Below are 17,843 nucleotides of genomic sequence, written 5' to 3' on the forward strand. Positions count from 1 at the left end.
AATATAGCAGACAAAAATTAATCTATACATTTCTGATTTTTATTGGAATATCTTGGTGAGTGGTGAGTCTGTATCTAGTAATTTATCCAGGGAGGGATACTGCAGGTAGACGGTGTACAGGGCAGGCCCAGCCAAAGCCCCCGTCCCACTGAGATGCACCACATCTAACTACAAACAGGGCTCTCCAAAACACAAGGGCAGGTCAATTTTCTGATAACCTACTGTACCTGGATTGTAAATCAAACAGACACTGTTCAAGAGGGAAATGATTCTGTGTTAATGTGTGTACTTTACAAAGGTAGACTAAAAGGATAGACAGTTAGGTAACACTTTGTATGAGGCACACACATATAATACCTTATAAGTGCACGTATAATGCTGTATGAGGCATTATAGTGCATTATAAGGCTGCCATGCTCTTCTAAGCTTTTTAAGATGCATTTTGCAGGTAGTTTGAATGAGGGTAGCTGTTCACATTTATGAATAATGAGCCTAATACAAATATTCTGTGTTTAGCTCTTTAAAAATGTTGAGGAAGCGATGCGGACTTCTTTATAGGCGAGCAGTTAGCAACAGGTGGGCGTTTGGTCTGGGTTTGTTTGTGTGGACATTGATCAAATCGTCCTTCTCCGCACATAGGCTTTTAGCTCACGTCAATTGGTTGTTGTTCAGAGAAAATACATTTAAGGTCTGCGTGCCTGTGTCTATTATGAGCCGTTTCAGAGTGGCCTTTCGTAATTGACTGTGGGCTGATATGAAGGTCAGTTAAGTGCCTCTTGTAAACCTTTTTAAACCTTTCAATGTATGTTTCAGTTCCAACTTTCTGCTATATCCTAGTTCTTTATCATCTCAAATGTGAATGCCATAAAGAGACACGCACTCACACACAGGTTGGCATTTATTGGGATGAATCTTGTCCTCGAGGCAGTTCTGCGAAGTGGCTACTAACTGGCCGAAACACAAAATCGGATTTTAAACCTAACCTTAACCACGCTGCTAACCTCATGCCTAATCCTAACCGTAAAAGAAGACCAAAAAGCGAATATTTGTTCTCATGAATTTTTTACAATACAGACAATTTTGACTTTGCGGCTGGCAATCCAGCGGAAAACGCTCAGCTCTGCCTCCAGGACAAGATTCATCCCAATAAACGTCAACCTGCTCCTCACATACACGGATAGACAGACAGATGCATGCACACAAACAAGACCAAATACTTGAACAAATGCATAAATATCGAAGCACATCTCACAAACAAAAACTCTATGCCATTTACATCCTTCCCAGCTCCCTCCCTCCCAGCTTGATCTCCTCCCCCTCTCCTCAATTCTTCAGCTGTGGTCAGTGCACAGAAGAAGCATGCTCACCAACAGAGAGAGCAGGGGCCCAGAGAGTGATAGAGAGAAAGAGAGAGATGTATAAAAAGAGAGAGAGCGAGACAGAGAGAGAGATATACACTGAGTATACCAAACACCCCCCTCCCCCCACTCTACAAGGTGTCGAAAGCGTTCCACAGGGATGCCGGGCCATGTTAACTCCAATGCTTCCCACAGTTGTGTCAATTTGGAAAACTGTTGAGCATGAAAAACTCAGCAGCACTGCAGTTCTTGACACAAACACAGGCACAGACATTTTTTGTCTTGCCCATTCACCCTCTGAATAACACATACACAGTCCATGTCTCAATTGTCTCAAAGTTTTAAAATGCTTCTTTAACCTGTCAGAGAGAGAGAGAGAGAGAGAGAGAGAGAGAGAGAGAGAGAGAGAGAGAGAGAGAGAGAGAGGCAGGCTGCTGAGGCGGGGCAGACAGAGGATAGACACAGCTTCATTACCTCTGCTAGGCTGCCAGATCCCCACAACTAGCCAGGCACACACACAGCCAAACACATATTTAAGAGCTTTACATTCCCACGAAGCATGTCTCCCCAACTGCCGGGAGACCAGGTCCAGGGGCGAGGAGGTGTGTGTGTGTGTGTGCGCGCACAGTGGTTTTCATGTCTACAAGGGAGGGAAGGAGGCTAATGATGCTTCTGCTGAAAAGAACAGAAGCCCTGTGATTCATGGACGGTACAGTGTGGGGGTTTCACAGGGTGGGGTTTGCTACTCACATACAAACTTAGCAGAATACAGTGTTGCTCTCTACTTAAAAACAGAATGTATTGAGGCTACAATGAAGAAATACATTTGGATTATATTGATGAATCATATTCGTAATAAGAAACAGATGCGTGTGTCATTGAAGTGATAAAAACAAATGATTGCCATTCTGGGAGTACCCTTTCTTCCTCTCTCTCTTCAGTCCCCCCCGCCTCTTCAGGTGCATGAGGGTCATTTTATTTTTGTATTTTTTTTTATTTCATCTTTATTTAACCAGGTAGGCCAGTTGAGAACAAGTTCTCATTTACAACTGCAACCTGGCCAAGATAAAGCAAAGCAGTGCAACAAAAAACAACACAGAGTTACACATGGGATAAACAAACGTACAGTCAATAACACAATAGAAAAATCTATTTACAGTGTGTGCAAATGTAGAAAGATTAGGGAGGTAAGGCAATAAATAGGCCATAGTGGCGAAATAATAATAATTTAGCATTAATACTGCGGTGATAGATGTGCAGAAGATGATGTGCAAGTAGAGATACTGGGGTGCAAAGCAGAAAAAAATATATATATATGGGGATGAGGTAGTTGGGTGGGCAATTTACAGATGGGCTGTGTACGGGTGCAATGATAAGTAAGCTGCTCTGACAGCTGATGCTTAAAATTAGTGAGGGAGATATGTCTCCAGTTTCAGTGATTTTTGCCATTTGTTCCAGTCATTGGCAGCAGAGAACTGGAAGGAAAGGCGGAGTTGGCTTTGGTGATGACCAGAAATGAAATATACCTGCTGGAGAGCATGCTATAGGTGGGTGCTGCTATGGTGACCAGTGAGCTGAGATAAGGCGGGGCTTTATCTAGCAAAGACTTATAGATGACCTGGAGCCAGTGGGTTTGGTGACGAATATGAAGCGAGGGCCAGCCAACGAGAGCATACAGGTCGCAGTGGTGGGTAGTATATGGGGCTTTGGTGACAAAACGGATGGCACTGTGATAAACTGCATCCAATTTGCTTAGTAGAGTGTTGGAGTCTATTTTGTAAATGACATCGCCAGATGTAGGGCCAGATGTATACAGATTTGTGTCGTCTGCGTAGAGGTGGATCAGAGAATCACCAGCAGCAAGAGCGACATCATTGATGTATACAGAGAAAAGAGTCAGCCCGAGAATTGAACCCTGTGGCACCCCCATAGAGACTGCCAGAGATCTGGACAACAGGCCCTCCGATTTGACACACTGACCTCTGTCTGAGAAGTAGTTGGTGAACCAGGCGAGGCAGTCATTTGAGAAACCAAGACTGTTGAGTCTGCCGATAAGAATGTGGTGATTGACAGTCGAAAGCCTTGGCCAGGTCGATGAATATGGCTGCACAGTATTGTCTCTTATCGATGGCGGTTATGATATCGTTTAGGACCTTGAACGTGGCTGAGGTGCACCCATGACCAGCTCGGAAATCAGATTGCATAGAGGAGAAGGTACGGTGGGATTCGAAATGGTCAGTGATCTGTTTGTTAACTTGGCTTTCGAAGACCTTAGAAAGGCAGAGTAGGATATGTATAGGTGTGTAGCAGTTTGGGTCTAGAGTGTCTCCCCCTTTGAAGAGGGGGATGACCATGGCAGCTTTCCAATCTATGGGGATCTCAGACGATAAGAAAGAGAGGTTGAACAGGCTAGTATTAGAGGTTGCAACAACTTCAGCGGATAATCTTAGAAAGAGAGGGTCCAGATTGTCTAGCCCGGGTGATTTGTAGGGGTCCAGATTTTGCAGCTCTTTCTGAACATCAGCTATCTGGATTTGGGTGAAGGAGAAATGGGGAGGCTTGGGCAAGTTGCTGTGGGGGATGCAGGGCTGTTGACCGGGGTAGGGGTACCCAGGTGGAAAGCATGGCCAGACGTAGAAAAATGCTTATTGAAATTCTCAATTATCGTGGATTTATGGTGACAGTGTTTCCTAGCCTCAGTGCAGTGGGGAGCTGGGAGGAGGTGCTCTTATTCCCCATGGACTTTACAGTGTCCCAGAACTTTTTGGAGTTTGTGCTACAGGATGTACATTTTTGTTTGAAAAAGCTAGCCTTTGCTTTCCTAACTGCCTGTGTATATTGGTTCCTAACCTCCCCGAAAAGTTGCATTACGCCACAGGATGTTTTTGTGCTGTCAAGTCTGGAGAGAACCAAGGGCTATATCTGTTCTTAGTTCTAGATTTTTTGAACAAGGCATGCTTATTTAAGATGGTGAGGAAAGCACTTTTAAAGAATAACCAGGCATCCTCTACTGACGGAATGAGGTCAACATCCTTCCAGGATACCCGGGCCAGGGTAATGCAAACCTTCTGTCTTCTGTCCCTCATCTTGTCACATCATAGCCCGTTCAAAATGTCCCTCTGCTTGTTGCAAAGTGGGGTTTCATCTGTGTTTGTGCATGTGTAAGTGCCTGTGTGGGTGTCAATATACACCGAGTGTACAAAATATTAAGAACACCTGCTCTTTCCATGACATAGACTGACCAGGTGAAAGCTATGATCTCTTATTGATGTCATTTGTTAAATCTACTTCAATCAGGGTAGATGAAAGGGAGGAGAGATTATAGAAGGAATTTTTAAGCCTCGAGACAATTGACACATGGTTTGTGTATGTTTGCATTCAGAGAGTGCATGGGCAAGACAAATTATTTAAGTGTCTTTGAACAGGGTATGTTAGTAGCCAGGCTCAACACAGCTGGGTTTTTCGTGCTCAAAAGGTGTTCTGTACACTCAGTGTATGTGCGACTGTGCGCAAAAGTGCTTGCGTGTGTAAGTGCCTGTGTGTGTATCCGCCTCTCAGTGTGTGTGTGAGTGTGCGTGTGTGTATTCACTGAAGGCTGGGAGTTGAGCGGGTCAGCTGTGTGTCATTTTCTCTGTAGACAGACGTTGTGTCAAGGTAAGCGAGGCCCAGCTATCGAGACACTGTGTGAAGAGCCTTTCCTCACCTCTCTCAATTATTAGACCAGGGAAATGCCAGTGCAGAGCGAGAGAGAGAGAGAGAGAGGGGATGGTGTACGAGGCTCCCATCAGCAATGCTGTGGTTATGTATGTTGTATGTGCTGTATGTCATGATATGTTTTGTTGCATGTTCTTTTTGTTGTGTTCTGTATGTCACGTTGTGTTCTGTATGTCACGTTGTGTTCTGTATGTCACGTTGTGTTCTGTATGTCACGTTGTGTTCTGTATGTCACGTTGTGTTCTGTATGTCATGTTGTGTTCTGTATGTCACGTTGTGTTCTGTATGTCACGTTGTGTTCTGTATGTCACGTTGTGTTCTGTATGTCACGTTGTGTTCTGTATGTCATGTTGTGTTCTGTATGTCTGTCATGACTTCCGCTGAAGTTGGTGCCTCTCCATGTTCGGGCGGCGTTCGACGGTCGTCGTCACCGGCTTTCTAGCTGCCACCGATCTACGTTTCTTTTTCTATTTAGTTTTGTCTTGATTGTACACACCTGGTTCCCATTATGTTAATATGTTTTTCCCTATTTAACCCTCTGGTTCCCAATATGTTTTGTGCGTGTTTGTTCCTTGTTGAGTGTTAGACTGCTGTGTTGTGGTGTGTTTTCCCGGCGTGGAATTTATGGTTGTTTCTTTTCGAGTAAAGTACGTTATTTTACTCAGTTCTGTGTCCTGCGCCTGACTCCGTCCTCACCGCTGCACACTGACACCTGACAACGTCATGTTGTGTTCTGTATGTCATGTTGTGTTCTGTATGTCATGTTGTGTTCTGTATGTCATGTTGTGTTGTGTTCTGTATGTATGACACCCTTCTAGTGGTGTGTTTGTCATCTTTATTGTAATGTATTTAACGGATGTAATATCCTTGGTTTTCAGTCCAGACTGCTATGTGTGTGTAATGGTTCAAATGGAACTACACTATATATACAAAAGTATGTGGACATCCCTTCAAATGAGTGGATTCAGGTTTTTCAGCCACACCCGTTGCTGACAGGTATGTAGAATCGAGCACACAGCCGTATAATCTCCATCGACAAACATTTTGTAGAAAAATGGACTTACTGAAGAGCTCAGTGACTTTCAACGTGGCACCGTCATAGGATGGATGCCGCCTTTCCAACAAGTCAGTTCGTCAAATTTCTACCCTGCCCCGGTCAACTGTAAGTGCTGTTATTGTGAAGAGGAATCTTCTAGGAGCAACAATGGCTCAACCGGGAAGTGGTAGATCACAGAACGAGATCGCCAAGTACTGAAGCGTGTAGTGCATAAAAATCGTCTGTCCTCGGTTGCAAAACTCACTACCGAGTTCAAAAGTGCCTCTGGAAGCAACATCAGCACAATAACTGTTCGTCGGGAGCTTCATGAAATGAGTTTCCATGGCTGAGCAGCTGCACACAAGCCTAAGATCACTAGGCGCAATGCCATGCGTCAGCTGGAGTGGTGTAAAACTCGCTGCATATTGGACTCTGGAGCAGTTGAAATGCATTATCTGGAGTGATGAATCACGCTTTACCATCTTGCAGTTCAATGGACAAATCTGGATTTGGTGGAAGCCAGGAGAATGCTACCTACCCAAAGTTTGGTGGAGGAATAATGGTCTGGGGCTGTTTTTCATGGTTCTGGCTAGGCCCCTTAGTTCCAGTGAAGGTAAATCTTAACGCTACAGTATACAATGACATTTTAGACGATTCTGGGCTTCCAACTTTGTAGCAACAGTTTGGGGAAGGCCCATTCCTGTTTCAGCATGACAATGCCCCCTTGCACAAAGCGAGGTCCATACAGAAATGGTTTGTCGAGATTGGTGTGGAATAACTTGACTGGCCTACACAGAGCCCTGACCTCGAGACCATCGAACACCTTTTGGATGAATTGGAACGCCTACTGCGAGCGAGGCCTAATCGCCCAACATCAGTGTCCGACCTCACTTATGCTCTTGTGGCTAAATGGAAGCAAGTCCCCGCAGCAATGTTCCACCATCTAGTGGAAAGCCTTCCCAGAAGACTTGAGGCTGTTGTAGCAGAAAAGGGGGGACCAACTCCATACTAATGCCCATGATTTTGGAATGAGATGTTCGACAAGTAGGTGTCCACATACTTCTGGTTATTTAGTGCATGTTCTCACAGTTCTCAATACTTCATTTGTTCTCAACAACTGTGACTGAGTTTTCCCATTCGTATAACTCCAACAATACAATACAAAACATGTTAGCTAAAGCAATCTGTCCATTCTCCCCCATATAAAACAGTGCCAGTGGCTGATTCTTTACGAGCAGTGAGAAAGACTATTTTTCTCACCTCGGTCTCTCTCGCTCCACTCCAGATCACACTATACAGACTCACACATTTCCCCTCGACCTCTCTCCAGCCTCCCTCCAGTCCTCATCCATGAGTAACACATACACTAACAGACATATGACAGACACATCTTATCCTTATCCTCTATCCTCCCTTCTCCATTCTTTGTCCCTGGTGTGGCATTGCCATTGAAGCTTGTTTAGGCCAGCCACATAAAGACACCCTTTCAACGTTAGAATAAAGTACTCTCCAGCGACGATATGTTTGAAAGCACACGTAAGACTCCCTCGTCTGCCGATTCAGAAAAATAGCCCCACATCAGATAAAGGCTTTTCCAATTTCAAAAATTCCTTCCACTTTGAAGGCTGTTTACAGCACCGCCATCATTTGCATATTTTCTTTGCATGTTTTCTGTATTTTCTTCTTTTGTTGCGTAAGAATTAATGATGGTATGGCAGCATAGAGGGATGGATAGGAGAGCGAGGAATCACACCTTTGTCTGGTTATTGTGCTCTGTTTTTCAAGGAGAACAGTAATTGCTTGATTTATCCTTGAGCTGTAATATGAGTTGTTGGAGAGTATTGTTTTGATGCCGACGGCATTCCATTTCATTATGAAGGGTAAGTACGCCATCAAACAACAGAATATGGAATATACAGTATGTATGAACATACTGTATGGAAATGAGCAGGGTGGGCTGGTCGAAATTGACACACCAACATTTTTAAAAATATCCGTATTACGACGGTGGATGGGTCATTCCACGAAAATAGTATGTTAAGTAGAAATTGTGCACCAATATTGCATTTTAAAAGCCTGTTCTATAGAAGGTGCACTATGCAGAAATCACTCCACCATTTCCTGGTTGCTAAAATTCTTATAGTTCGCCGAATTTCAGTTTATGTGACAAAACAAGCAAGTATAGTTTAGAGACCATTGTACCATCTAAACTGCTGTGATATATTTTCCATAACAAAAAAACATAGTATTTTCAGCTGTTTGAAGCTGGTGTACAAAAGTAAAAGAAGCAAAAATGAAACTTTGGAATGATAAGCTTAGAAATAGTGCATATAGAACAGATCTACCGCTTCTTAGACTTGCTTTCAATGAGAATGACAGATCTATAACTCATATCTTTATGTGAAATTTGTCAGGTCGCCCAAAAAGTTACATACTGCAGCTTTAAATATAGTGCCCTTTAATATAGACCACATTAAGAAATATGAATAAAGACTTGCTAAAATCTCCTTCCGTCAACCCTGTGTTACTTCTACAAAGTTTTATCCCACTTAACCCCAACATTTCACCATCACTGTAAAGCCCTAGTTATTGTGTTGCTTTGACAAAATCATTTCTGAAGATTATCATATCTTTAATGTGATTAGTGATTCATTTACGTTTGTCCCTCAATGTAAATTCAACCCTGTTACGTGAACTGAGCTCTTGCTTTAATTTGGAGAAACTATTCCTTTAAAAAAAATTTTTTTTCAAATTGAACATTGAACACGTAATAGTCAAATCATAAAAGCAGTTGAGCTGGTTCTACTCTTTGTGACAATTTTGTGGTGTTTTTTAAATTTTATTTTATTTAAACTCTTGAGATGGGAAAACATGTATTTTTATGAAGTTGAACATGTGCCCGTTATGACAATGTTAAAATTAGGTGAAATCAAATGTGTTTTTTTGACAAAGTTACACTTCTCAAAAGGCACCAAATTGGTCGAAGGACTCGGATATTGCTTTTCAGCCTGTCGCTAACTCCAGTAGGAGTTTTACTGCGCGTACATGTTGCATGTGGCTAGTCGAACACCGCACTCTTCTTAGAGACAATACTGAAACATCAATTCATGAGTCAATGCCACATTTTCATTTGTGCCAAAACCCAATAGTTTTTGCTGTTATCTTGCAAATTCAGCAGGCTATGGTGTAAAATAGGCTTGTTGAAGTGTCGTCTTTATTTTATTACTTATTGTTAATGCTGTCTTTGGTGTGCTTGGTGTGCTTATCAATGCACAAGCACATTTTTTCCCCACTCCTAAGTCATAAACAAATTTTACTGTGCATGAAGTTTCAAATAAACTCAGCAAAAAAATAAACGTCCCTTTTTTCAGGACCATGTCTTTCAAATATAATTTGTAAAAATCCAAATAACTTCACAGCTCTTCATTGTAAAGGTTTAAAACACTGTTTCCCATGCTTGTTCAAAGGAACAATAAAAAATGAATGAACATGCACCTGTGGAACGGTCGTTAAGTAACTAACAACTTACAGACGGTAGGCAATTAAGGTCACAGTTATGAAAACTTAGGACACTAAAGAGGCCTTTCTACTGACTCTGAAAAACGCCAAAATAAAGATGCCCAGGGTCCCTGTTCATCTGCATGAATGTGCCTTAGGCATGATACAAGGAGGCATGAGGACTGCCGACGTGTCCAGGGCAATAAATTGCAATGTCCGTACTGTGAGACGCCTAAGACAGCGCTACAGGGAGACAGGATGGACAGCTGATTGTCCTCACAGTGGCAGACCACGTGTAACAACACCTGCACAGGATCGGTACATCTGAACATCACACCTGCGGGACAGGTACAGGATGGCAACAGCAACTGCCAGGGTTACACCAGGAACGCACAATCCCTCAATCAGTGCTCACACTGTCTGCAACAGGCTGAGAGAGGCTGGACTGAGGGCTTGTAGGCCTGTTGTAAGGCAGGTTCTCACCAGACATCACCGGCAACAACGTAGCCTATGGGCACAAACCCACCATCGCTGGACCAGACAGGACTGGTAAAAAGTGCTCTTCACTGACGAGTCAACGTTTTTTTCTCACCAGGGGTGATGGTCGGATTTGCGTTTATCGTCGAAGGAATGAGCGTTACACCGAGGCCTGTACTCTGGAGCGGGATCGATTTGGAGGGTCCGTCATGGTCTGGGGCGGTGTGTCACAGCATCATCGGACTGAGCTTGTTGTCATTGCAGGCAATCAGGGAAGACATCCTCCTCTCTCATGTAGTACCCTTCCTGCAGGCTCATCCTGACATGACCCTCCAGCATGACAATGCCGCCAGCTATACTGCTCATTCTGTGCATGATTTCCTGCAAGACAGGAATGTCAGTGTTCTGCCATGGCCAGCGAAGGGCCCGGATCTCAATCCCATTGTGCACATCTGGGATCCGTTGGATCTTCCATTTAAGAATGATGGAGGCCACTGTGTTCTTGGGGACCTTCAAATCTGCAGACATTTTTTGGTACCCTTGCTGTGCCTCGACACAATCCTGTCTCGGAGCTCTACAGACAATTCCTTCGACCTGATGGCTTGATTTTTGCTCTGACCTGCACTCTCAACTGTGGGATCTTTATATAGAGTTGTGTGCCTTTCCAAATCATGTCCAATCAATTAAATTTACCACAGGTGCACTCAAAGTTGTAAAATCATCTGAAGGATGATCAATGGAAATAGGATGCACCAGAGCTCAATTTTGAGTCTCATAGCAAAGGGTTTGAATACTTATGTAAATAAGGTCTTTAAGCCTTTATGGAAGAGTGGCAAGAAGAAAGACATTTCTTAAAGATATCCATAAAAAGTGTTGTTTAAAGTTTGCCACAAGCCACCTGGGAGACACACCAAACATGTGGAAGAAGGTGCTCTGGTCAGATGAAACCAAAATTGAACTTTTTGGCAACAATGCAAAACGTTATGTTTGGCGAGAGAGTAATAGGATACGGCATGTGTCAAAATTGATTGATTGCTGACCTTATGACCTGATGACATGTACAGAATATGTGCCCCCGCCCCGCCCCCCCTGTTCGTGTGGTCATGTGTTAGAGGGTGTTTGAACTTTTGGGGCCCATGCCCCCCCTCCACCCCCCAGTTTTATCTCCCTTATGGTTGTTATCTATGAAGCAGGAATGTCTGGGGCTATAGATAGCGCTGGGGCCTCAGCATTATAAATGTCCAGAACAAGCCATTTTTTAAGACCTGAATATTAAGCATCTAAAATATGTCTACAAGGGGAATTCTCGGAGTGCTCTGTAGCTCATGTCACGAACCCAACGCCAAAAGCTTGGAGGATATTTTGGTAGAGGCTCCCGAATGTTTTAACGGATTTCTGTGTACAAGCGAGGGCCATATTTCGTACATATTCAACCCGGAGGAATCTACGGTTAAGATATTCACAGACAGCGTGTCCCAACCCTTTTATCGTGCAGAACCCGAGCCTTTTCTCTAGCGCTAAGGATGCGAGAATGGCTTAAAATAAGGCTAGCTTTGTGTCAAATGGAACGTGCCCTGAGTGCTTCAAGGCTGCCAGGATATGCGTTGGAAGAACAAGTCTGTGGACGCCAGGATCTAATGGCCATGGGGTATACCCCGGACTACCCCCTACGTCATGATGACGTGTACTGAATATGTGCCCCCGCCCGTCCCCCTGTTCGTGTGGTCATGTGTTAGAGGGTGTTTGAACTTTTGGGGCCCATGCCCCCCTCCACAACCCAGTTTTATCTCCCTTATGGTTGTTATCTATGAAGCAGGAATGTCTGGGGCTATAGATAGCGCTGGGGCCTCAGCATTATAAATGTCCAGAACAAGCCATTTTTAAGACCTGAATATGTGTGTGTGTGTGGGTGTGTGTGAGAAACAAGGAATGTGTGTGTGTGTGTTAGAAACAAGGTCCCTTGGGCATTGTGTCCATTTCAGGCTTTAAACAACAATTAAACAGCCATCTAAATAATGTTTCTCAGCCTAGTTTCCTATTGAGTTCTCTTTATATGTACAGGCACAGAGCTTCCAGATGGCTCCAGCCTAAGGATTTTCAGTGCATGTACACACGGGAGATTAGAACCCCAAAGAAAAGATCCTAAAGGTACTTTCAGATTCAGGTTTATCATGACAGCCGCTTTATGAAAGGCATTTACTTATGGCTAAACAGCTTCTACACAGTTTATTAATTAATGCTGTGGGATGAAATTAGGTGTTTCTAGGAGGGCTTAAACAAATATACAGTGAAACAAACATGGACACTTTACACACATTTTTATTGACTTTTAAAAGACCACAGTAACATGACAGAATTTGTGCAAAGGCAACGAAATCTGCTAGGGGATATTAAATGTACAACAGTAGTATTCTGTAACAAGCAATACGTGTTAAACATAAGGGACATGTAATCATGACAGCTGCTTTATGAAAGGCCTTTACTTATGGCTAAACAGCTTCTACACATCTTATTCATTAATGATGTGGGCATACCCAGGATTTACAGGCAGGACGTTTGATCTACACAGGGAGGGAAAACTTACGGAGTTATGATGGAGCGGGCAAGCGTCTTTGAGTTGGTGAATTCGAAACGAATAATGGTCTTGTAGCTCCCTTCAGTAACCACGAGCACAACCGTTCCATGATTTTAACTGGCGGCTTTATTCTGTAGTTTCAGTGAGAATTATCCCCTTCAGTGAGAACTATAAAGTAAAATAAAAATACAGTTAAGCACACTCTTACAACATTATCTTAGGAGTGACTTATTAGCTTGGTATAACTCTGAAGTGCTTACATACATAACAGTTTAACCGGCGTTATAACGGGTTCAGATTAAACACATGAATAAAGGAAAAAATACCTCATTGGCTGCTTATTACAGAAGGGAGGAAATCAAACTTCACACTTATTATTCCTGGCATGAATTCACACTTCATCCTAACATACACTCTTCAACCTTTATGAACTACACCCGATGACATGAAAACTTAGCTAACGCAGCGCAGGATTGCCTTCCTACAAAAGTGTGTTGCTACAATAAGAAACATTTTGGAATTATAACATGTGTTAAAATGTAGGTACTAAATATTTGGAATTAAATCACTGGTTTTAAAAATGTATCTCACGCTTTAACGATAGGGGAAGAGGTCATTTCATATTTCGTTTTAGGGGGGTTATTAACTTTATGGAAAACAATATTCACACAAACAACACAGCTTAGAGCAGCTTGGAGATTATTAGCCATGTAAGCGGGGAGCAAAAGAGCGGATTTAACCAACTCTGTACAAACCCCAACACGGGGTATGATAACTCTGACGCGTACGTCTAATGATTATTTTAGATGTTTACAACTGAGGGAGTTGACAGTAGGTCAATGAGATGTATAAAGGCAAATTGACATAATGGACCTCAAAGACCAACAGCCTACTTAATAATATAGAATGCAGGGGTGTGTAATGAACATGTAACCATTATAAAACTAAAACAAACAAAAAATGTCTCGAAACACACCCATAGTTAGGGACAGAACGTGGAGCATATACTTTAACACTGTTACCACAGCTTTAGCGCAAACCCACAGCCCCGAATATTTAGCTACCAGGACAGATTAAAAAAGAGATGTGAATAAGGGAATCCCTCCTAATAGATATTTCTGAAGGCTACTGGACATAGGTGATTGGGAAGCGACTGTTAGACGTAGATTCTCAGAAGCAATTTATAGTCTTTCCTACAATGGTATGTTATAAAGTTTGTAATAATGTACAACTGTAGGTCTCCAATGTTTTTACATAAAAACACTAATGATGCATGTTTAAATAGTAGTACAATTTGGTCATTAATTCGAACATGTCTTTAAAAAGTTAGTACTATATATTTTGGGTCTTAAATCAATGGTTTTAAAACAGTATCTCACCCTTTAACGAAGGGAAAATGGCCTTTCCAGCCATCAACCACGTCTGCCACGGAGAAAAAAATACAGAAAATCCGGGTGCGTGCGTGAGTGTGCGGTACAACTGTAGGCCTCCAATGTTTTTACATAAAATACTAATGATTCTTGTTTAAATAGTAGTACAATTTGGTCATTAATTCTAACACGTCTTTAAAACGTATGTACTAAATATTTTGGAATTAAATCACTGGTTTAAAAAATGTATCTCACCCTTTAACGATAGGAAAATGTCCTTTCCCGACATCACCCCGGTCTGTCACAAAGAAAAAAGACACGGAAAATCAGGGTGCGTGCATGAGTGTGCGTGTGACGGAGCAGCAGGAGTGTGTGTGTGTGGGTGTTTGTTTCAAAAACAAAGGGTGTGGGTGTGTGTTCAACATGGAGCCCAAGCATGTAGCCCCATTCTATCTGTAGAGAATCGTTTGAAACCAAGGTGTGCACTATCATGCATAAGGCATGTCGAGATATCAGCCGACCAACCGGGTTAAACATAGATACCTCTAATCTGCGGCCGGTGACCCCCCACCCACCCCGGTTGCAGACAGAATGTCACGACATCCCCTCCTGTTGTTTGAATTCATAGCCTTTGTTCTCTAAAACAAATATCCTGTATCGGAGGAACCGATGAAACAGACAGTATTAGGTCTTTTTGTATGAAAGGTCTACGAACATTGGAACATCTACAACTATTGAAGATGCAAAAAGGGGTTTTCAGAAAAACATTTGGTTTGCAGATATGTATTATTATAAAAATAATATAACATTATTATCATAATCTAAAACACTTTAAAGGAGCTCTAATTCAAACATGCAAGGATATATATATATATATATATATATATATATATGATACGATTACCCACTTTAAAACTGTTGCTGCAAAATCACTTCTCAATGGGTGTACATTTCAAGCTTTCAACAACAATAAACCAACCAGCTCAATAATGTTTCTCAGACTTACACACTGTTGAGTTTTCCTAGTTAGTAAAGAAACAACCACTAAGTCAAAACTACACGAATTGCCATTATTTTAGTTAACAGCCACCCATGGTTGAATTTGGTACTTTTTCTTTGTACATGCACCAAGCCTCCAAGGGGGGTGACAAACGTATTCCTAACGCACCCGGATTTTCTGTATTTTTTTCTCCGTGGCAGACGTGGTTGATGGCTGGAAAGGCCATTTTCCCTTCGTTAAAGGGTGAGATACTGTTTTAAAACCATTGATTTAAGACCCAAAATATATAGTACTAACTTTTTAAAGACATGTTCGAATTAATGACCAAATTGTACTACTATTTAAACATGCATCATTAGTGTTTTTATGTAAAAACATTGGAGACCTACAGTTGTACATTATTACAAACTTTATAACATACCATTGTAGGAAAGACTATAAATTGCTTCTGAGAATCTACGTCTAACAGTCGCTTCCCAATCACCTATGTCCAGTAGCCTTCAGAAATATCTATTAGGAGGGATTCCCTTATTCACATCTCTTTTTTAATCTGTCCTGGTAGCTAAATATTCGGGGCTGTGGGTTTGCGCTAAAGCTGTGGTAACAGTGTTAAAGTATATGCTCCACGTTCTGTCCCTAACTATGGGTGTGTTTCGAGACATTTTTTGTTTGTTTTAGTTTTATAATGGTTACATGTTCATTACACACCCCTGCATTCTATATTATTAAGTAGGCTGTTGGTCTTTGAGGTCCATTATGTCAATTTGCCTTTATACATCTCATTGACCTACTGTCAACTCCCTCAGTTGTAAACATCTAAAATAATCATTAGACGTACGCGTCAGAGTTATCATACCCCGTGTTGGGGTTTGTACAGAGTTGGTTAAATCCGCTCTTTTGCTCCCCGCTTACATGGCTAATAATCTCCAAGCTGCTCTAAGCTGTGTTGTTTGTGTGAATATTGTTTTCCATAAAGTTAATAACCCCCCTAAAACGAAATATGAAATGACCTCTTCCCCTATCGTTAAAGCGTGAGATACATTTTTAAAACCAGTGATTTAATTCCAAATATTTAGTACCTACATTTTAACACATGTTATAATTCCAAAATGTTTCTTATTGTAGCAACACACTTTTGTAGGGAAGGCAATCCTGCGCTGCGTTAGCTAAGTTTTCATGTCATCGGGTGTAGTTCATAAAGGTTGAAGAGTGTATGTTAGGATGAAGTGTGAATTCATGCCAGGAATAATAAGTGTGAAGTTTGATTTCCTCCCTTCTGTAATAAGCAGCCAATGAGGTATTTTTTCCTTTATTCATGTGTTTAATCTGAACCCGTTATAACGCCGGTTAAACTGTTATGTATGTAAGCACTTCAGAGTTATACCAAGCTAATAAGTCACTCCTAAGATAATGTTGTAAGAGTGTGCTTAACTGTATTTTTATTTTACTTTATAGTTCTCACTGAAGGGGATAATTCTCACTGAAACTACAGAATAAAGCCGCCAGTTAAAATCATGGAACGGTTGTGCTCGTGGTTACTGAAGGGAGCTACAAGACCATTATTCGTTTCGAATTCACCAACTCAAAGACGCTTGCCCGCTCCATCATAACTCCGTAAGTTTTCCCTCCCTGTGTAGATCAAACGTCCTGCCTGTAAATCCTGGGTATGCCCACATCATTAATGAATAAGATGTGTAGAAGCTGTTTAGCCATAAGTAAAGGCCTTTCATAAAGCAGCTGTCATGATTACATGTCCCTTATGTTTAACACGTATTGCTTGTTACAGAATACTACTGTTGTACATTTAATATCCCCTAGCAGATTTCGTTGCCTTTGCACAAATTCTGTCATGTTACTGTGGTCTTTTTAAAAGTCAATAAAAATGTGTGTAAAGTGTCCATGTTTGTTTCACTGTATATTTGTTTAAGCCCTCCTAGAAACACCTAATTTCATCCCACAGCATTAATTAATAAACTGTGTAGAAGCTGTTTAGCCATAAGTAAATGCCTTTCATAAAGCGGCTGTCATGATAAACCTGAATCTGAAAGTACCTTTAGGATCTTTTCTTTGGGGTTCTAATCTCCCCGTGTGTACATGCACTGAAAATCCTTAGGCTGGAGCCATCTGGAAGCTCTGTGCCTGTACATATAAAGAGAACTCAATAGGAAACTAGGCTGAGAAACATTATTTAGATGGCTGTTTAATTGTTGTTTAAAGCCTGAAATGGACACAATGCCCAAGGGACCTTGTTTCTAACACACACACACACATTCCTTGTTTCTCACACACACCCACACACACACACATATTCAGGTCTTAAAAATGGCTTGTTCTGGACATTTATAATGCTGAGGCCCCAGCGCTATCTATAGCCCCAGACATTCCTGCTTCATAGATAACAACCATAAGGGAGATAAAACTGGGTTGTGGAGGGGGGCATGGGCCCCAAAAGTTCAAACACCCTCTAACACATGACCACACGAACAGGGGGGACGGGGCGGGGGCACATATTCAGTACACGTCATCATGACGTAGGGGGTAGTCCGGGGTATACCCCATGGCCATTAGATCCTGGCGTCCACAGACTTGTTCTTCCAACGCATATCCTGGCAGCCTTGAAGCACTCAGGGCACGTTCCATTTGACACAAAGCTAGCCTTATTTTAAGCCATTCTCGCATCCTTAGCGCTAGAGAAAAAGGCTCGGGTTCTGCACGATAAAAGGGTTGGGACACGCTGTCTGTGAATATCTTAACTGTAGATTCCTCCGGGTTGAATATGTACGAAATATGGCCCTCGCTTGTACACAGAAATCCG

The 17,843-nt window shown here is 42.1% G+C and overlaps 1 long non-coding RNA gene across 1 annotated transcript; it reads left to right on the top strand.

The window, feature by feature from the left end:
* Positions 1–16,174: 16,174 nt before the first annotated feature.
* LOC135563041 (uncharacterized) lies at positions 16,175–16,926 on the top strand. The gene is made up of 2 exons (XR_010460240.1): positions 16,175–16,325; positions 16,484–16,926. It is a non-coding gene; the product is annotated as an uncharacterized LOC135563041 (long non-coding RNA).
* The last annotated feature ends 917 nt before the right edge of the window (positions 16,927–17,843 follow it).

Source organism: Oncorhynchus nerka, linkage group LG20 (genome assembly GCF_034236695.1).
Source record: "Oncorhynchus nerka isolate Pitt River linkage group LG20, Oner_Uvic_2.0, whole genome shotgun sequence".
NCBI lineage: Eukaryota > Metazoa > Chordata > Actinopteri > Salmoniformes > Salmonidae > Oncorhynchus > Oncorhynchus nerka.